Source organism: Echinops telfairi, unplaced genomic scaffold, assembly GCF_000313985.2.
Source record: "Echinops telfairi isolate 266 unplaced genomic scaffold, ASM31398v2 ScPeMD7_7412;HRSCAF=8450, whole genome shotgun sequence".
Taxonomy (NCBI): domain Eukaryota; kingdom Metazoa; phylum Chordata; class Mammalia; order Afrosoricida; family Tenrecidae; genus Echinops; species Echinops telfairi.
Genome location: NW_022111312.1, coordinates 13,801,889 through 13,807,935, shown reverse-complemented (window position 1 = coordinate 13,807,935; position 6,047 = coordinate 13,801,889). Strand labels below are relative to the sequence as shown.

Here is a 6,047-nt window from a genome sequence, read left to right as displayed (position 1 = left end):
TGCTTCTGCTGTATGAATTCTTTCAGTTTTGTAAAGCAAGAACAGAGGCATAAACCACTCCAGAAACCAAATAAACCCATCTGTTCTTCAGGTTCAAGATGATAGAGCTTGACTGGATCAAGTTAAAAGCGCCCTGCCCGGTATTAGCTGGACAGGTTTAAACTGGCAAAGGCCGCATGAGACGGCTGGTACAATAGCCCACTTGTTGACCCCAGTGATAATGGCAGTGTTACATGATGATGTGGAGAATGAGGACTTCCAATGTGACAAAGATTCAGAATCATATTTCTATCTCTGCCCAGGTGGTGATAACTTCTGAATCAGTTTATGTGTGGAGAAAGCAGTCCTGGCCCCTTCCACCAACAAAAAATTGGTTAAATGCTGATGCAGGATTTAGGAATCTAAATCTTGAACATATAGGAATGAACCAAGAGTAGGTGACCAGACGTCCCGCTTTTGGTGGGACAGTCCTGATTTTTAACAATTTTTCCCACATCCCATGGCATTTCTAAAAAGTCCCGGATTTTGGAAAGAATGCATGACAAGTTAGGGTATGCGGTTTTTGGCTGCCATGTGGCTATTTCGCCAGGATATGAGGTTTTTTGTTGTTTTTTTAGGGTATGAGTTTTATCAGTGGTGTCCAGTTTTACCAATGTTAAAATCTGGTCACCTTAACTGAGAGGGAAAAACCAAATGTCAAATGCAGAGTTACCAGCCTCTTCCTGCGGACAATGTTTATGTGGCTGGCTAAACTATGGGTTCTTTCCTTCAAGGGCCACATTCATCTCCAATTAAAGAAGCCAGTCATGGCAAGCTGTGGGTTTTTTTCTAAGTCTATCTATATAAGATAGGCAAGGTAAACAAGCCCAAGGAGAAACATCAGGAACAAAAGTTGGGAGTGGGTATGGTTGAGGAAATGGGAGAGGAGGAGAAAGGGGAAAGGGAGAGGGGCGCCCACAAACTCAGGGACAAGGGAACGACAAGAGATCTAAACCTGACGCTGAGGAAGGTGTAGAATGCCTGGTGGGGTTTGATCAAGTGTAATGTAGCCGAGAGGAAATATGGATAGGGAGAGCTGACAGAAGGTCGAACATGATAGTGGGACAGGAGGAAAGTAAAAGGAAACAGGAAGGATGTAGGAGGCAAAAGACATTTATAGAGGTCAAAAAATATATATGTATGTAATGTAAATGTAATATATGTATGTATGTAATATATGTATGTAAATATACAATTGTATTATACATCCCTATAACAATAGGGATGTAGGTCTATGTACATATATTTATATGTTGAGTATTAAGGTAGCAGACGGATAATGGGCCTCAAGCCCTACCTCAATGCAACTAGTCAGACAGGGTACAGTATAACACTGACTATGTTATTCCAGGTTGACTAGAGAAATAAATCAGGAGACATTCATATATATGTATGAGAAAACTTTATACCATGAAGTAATTATGCATCAATAAAATAGCCCGGCCAGTCCAGGTCAAGTCCATAAGTTCGCTATTAGCCCATAAGTCTGATATCAGCCCATGAATTCCTCTTCAGACTCACGCAGCACATGCAAGGATGCCGAAAGCAGGAAGATCACAGGCCGATGGGTGGAAAGTGCTGTGGGTCCAATGGCAGTGGATGCATCTCCAGGGCTCTGGCTGCCATCAGCGTGGCTCCATGTGGCCTGTCAACAGGAATGTGAAGCAGAGACAGTATCCTGCTGCCAGGGAGAAGAGAGGAAATTCCTAGAATCCTCCTGGTAGGTGTTACCTTGTGATCTGATTGACAGGCTAGACTCCACCCCTACATTCTATTTATCAAGTTGACATGAAATTATGTAACTATTACACCTATGAAACATATAACAGTCTTCCAGTTCTTTAATGCTTCCTCCCCACCACTGTCATGATCCAGTTCTACCTTATAAACCCGCTAGACCAGAGCATTATAGATAAGAGCTCTGGACACACAAAATCCAGGACAGATAAACCCCCAGATACAGTAATGGGAGTAGCAATACCATGAGGGTAGGGGGAGTGTGGGGGGAGAAAGGGGGAACTTATCACAATGATCAATATCTAACACACACACACACACACACACACACTCCACCAGGAGGACGAACAGCAGAAACATGGGTGAAGGGAGACAACTGATGGTGTAAAAGATTAAATAGCTCGTACTTATAATTTATCAAAGGTTCACGAAGATGAGAGGGTAGGGAAGGGAGGGAAAAAAGAGAAGCTGATACCAGGGGCTCAAGTAGAAAGAAAATGCTTTGAAAATGATGGTAGTAACAAATGCACAGATGTGATTGATACAGTTGATGTATGGTATGGATTGTTATGAGATGTAAGAGGGGGAGCAGGGAGGGAGGGGAAAAATGAGGTGATACCAAGGGCTCAGGTAGAAAGCAAATGTTTTGAGAATGATGATGGCAACAAATATACAAATGTGCTTGACACAATGGATGTATGTATGGATTGTGATAAGAGTTGTATGAGCCCCCAGTAAAATGATTTAAAAAACAAACAACAACAAAAAGAGATGTAAGAGCCCTCAATAAAATGATATTTAAAATTTTAAATACATAGCTTTGGGGAAGAAAAATGATGATTGAGCTCACAGGTTAATTTTGGCGTAAGGCTTAAAGAGTAGTTCAGGGAAGACACTTTTTTTGTTTTTAATGAGAATGTTAAGTAGTGATAAGGCCATGAAGATAATGGTTAGTGGGGAGAGGTATGGTTCTTGAGACTGGTGCAATCAAAGCAATCCTCTCTGAAAGGGTGGCTTTAAGGTACACGCGAGCTAATGAGAGAGCTGGGAGAGGGAACAGCAAGTGGTAATGCCAAAGGGGAATGAACTTGGGGTGTTTGGGAAATGAGAGAAATCCAGTGTGGTGAAGAAAGCTGATGGTGCCCGGCTATCAAAAGATATAGCGTCTGGGGTCTTAAAGGCTTGAAAGTAAACAAATGAACATCTAACTCAGAAGCAACAAAGCCCATGGGAAAGAAGCACACGAGCCTGTGTGATCACGAGGTGTTGAAGGGATCAGGTATCAGGCATTAAAGAACTAAAAAATCTTATCATTGAGAATGAGGGGGAGTGCAGAGTGGAGACCCAAAGCCCATCTGTAGGCAACTGTACATCCCCTTACAGAAGGGTCACGGGGAAGGGAGACGAGCCAGTCAGTGTGCAGTGTAGCAATGATGAAACATACAACTTTCCTCTGGTTCTTGAATGCTTCCTCCCCCACTATCATGGTCCAATTCTACCTTACAAATCCGGCTAGACCAGAGGATATACACTGGTACGGATAGGAACTGGAAACACAGGGAATCCAGGACAGATGATCCCTTCAGGACCAGTGGTGAGAGTGGTGATACCAGGAGGGTGGAGGGAAGGGAGGGGAGGGGAGAGAGGTGGAACCGATTACAAGGATCTACATATAACCTCCTCCCTGGGGGATGAACAACAGAAAAGTGGGTGAAGGGAGACATCAGACAGTGTAAGATATGACAAAATAATAATAATTTATGAATTATCAAGGGTTCATGAGGGAGGGGGCAGTGGGGAGGGAGGGGGAAAAATGAGGGGCTGATACCAAGGGCTCAAGCAGAAAGCAACTGTTTTGAGAATGATGAGGGCAACAAATGTACAAATGTGCTTGACATACAATGGATGTATGTATGAATTGTGATAAGAGTTGTAAGAGCCCCCAATAAAATTATTTTTAAAAAATCCATTGTGGTTAGAATTGATTACATAATGGGGAGATAGAAGAGATGAAGTTGGAAAAGGAATGTGGGAAACAACTGGGAAGCCCTTCTGTCGCCATCAGGAGCCCTTGCAAGCCTGGTCTCTCTGGTCTCTTTAATTTACCCCTCAATCACAAAACCGCCCCCTTGGACCAATTCAGTTGTGGAGGCTGGTCCCCCACAGATGAGGCATTGGCTAGATCACATAGAACCTTGGGAGTTACTCTGGCCTCTCAGCTCCAATCTACTTTCCTCTGTGACGATGGGGCTGCAAGCCGAGCAGCACACGAGTCAGCCTGCTTTCTGTTGGGTTCTGCAAGTAGGAAGTGATCCAGGGAGGCTGAAGGACAGGAGGAGGGAGAACAGATTTGCTCACTTGTTGACATCCTATTGCTCTCATGGTCAGTCCATCACTAGCATTTTGCTTCTGGCAGCAGCGGCCTTTGCTTCGGTCTCCAGATTCATGACAAACACAATCTCTTCACTCTATATCATGATGTTTTTATTGGCGTTGTGAATGGTTTAATTCCTCTAGGAGCAATGCCTGTGGAAGCAGCAGGCAACAAATCAAATGATATAATACCTTGGGAAAGTCCCCTCAAAAAAACAACAAAAATACCAAAAACCTCTCTAAAGTGTTCAGAAGCAAAGATGTCATTTTGAGGATGAAGGTGGTCCTGATACAAGGTATGGTATTTTCAATGACTTCCTAAGCATGCAAAAGCTGGGAAATGAGTAAGCTTCCACAGAAGAAATGTGGTGCTAGCAAAGACTATTGAATACGTCATGGACTGCCAAAAGAATGAACAGTCTTGAAAGAAGTCATTCTCCTTAGACGTGAGGATGGTGAGTAAGCTTTTGTCACATGTAATTTGAAAATGCTATCAAGAAGGCCCAATTGTTGGAGAGCAACATTGTGCTGGCAGATGAGAAGGTTTAAAAGTTAACTCAGGGCAATAGTTTGATGGGTTCATACACCTCCCAGACTCCGGAAAATCTGGATTTCCGAATTTGAAATTCTGTTTTGTATTTCCTCACTACTGATCACAATTCTTCTACATTCCAGATTACTCTATTTGATTAAAATGCCCTGTAACTGTAGCCAGGCACCACCCATTCTAGATGCTCTTCCTATTCCTCATGCTCCATGTCCCCCTGTTGTTCCAGGTGAAGAGAGCCCAAGTGTTGAGCCCTGGATGGCTGCTTGCAAAGTGTAAAGACCCTGGGTTCGAAGCAAAGATTTAACAAGTGGAACAGAAACACCAAGCACATAGTTAGGCCAAGGAGCTGGGAGGTTTCAGGGACCCTAAACATGCAGACCAAGGAGTCCAATCCCATGAGGCATTTAGTTGGACATACATAGGCTCGGCACTTACTCTTTTTTTTATCTTCTTCTGTTCTTTTGTGATTGTTTTTGTCAACTCTATTACACAACTTTTGCTAATTCAACTTCCTACCGGCATACGACTTATTGACAGCAATTATAATAATCAGTTGTGTAACCTTACCCTTCATCAATGTGATGTTTCCAGCATTGATAACCCTCCTTTTCCTTCTCTCTCCTGCCATGGTAATCACGAATAAAATTCTGATCTCTATACATTTGCTTCTTCTTTTTTTTTTTTTTTTTAAGAAAAGTGAAGTTCATCTAGTATGAGTCCTTTTGGTATCGATTTATTTCACTCAGCATTATGTCTTTAATCTCCATCCATATCAGAACATGCGTCAACACCTCATCTCTCCTACTGATTGAATAGTATGCCGTTATAAGTATGTGTCCCATTTTGTTTACTCATTCATCTGTGGAAGGACATTGGTGACACAGTGGTTAAGTGCTTGGCTGATAACTGAAAGGTCAGCAGTTCTAACCCATCAGCTGCTCCACTGCAGAAAGATGAGGCAATTTACTTCTGTAAAGATTACAACCTACGAAACCATCTGCGATGGTTCTAGTCTGCCTTATAGGTTCCACATGGGTAGGAATTGACCGGAAGGCAACAGGCTTTGCTTTTGGTTTATTGAGACTCAGAGGAGGTCAGGGGTCAGAAATAGCTTCAGGCATGGTGGGATCCAGGAACACAAAGGAGGTTCTCAGGATTCAGTCTTTTTTCCTCTCTTTCTGTTCTCCTGTTTGTCTCACTTTCCTCTAGGTTGGCCTCACGCATGTTCCCCATGGTCTGTGTCCCCACTTCCCAACATGACCTTAGCATAAGGTGACCAGATTTTAACATTGGTAAGGCGGGACAAAAGCAGGACACCATTGATAAAACTCATATCCTGGTGAAATAG

At 42.9% G+C, this 6,047-nt stretch overlaps 1 pseudogene; it reads left to right on the top strand.

The window, feature by feature from the left end:
• Positions 1–220: 220 nt before the first annotated feature.
• LOC101648991 lies at positions 221–385 on the top strand (annotated as a pseudogene).
• Positions 386–6,047: the final 5,662 nt, after the last annotated feature.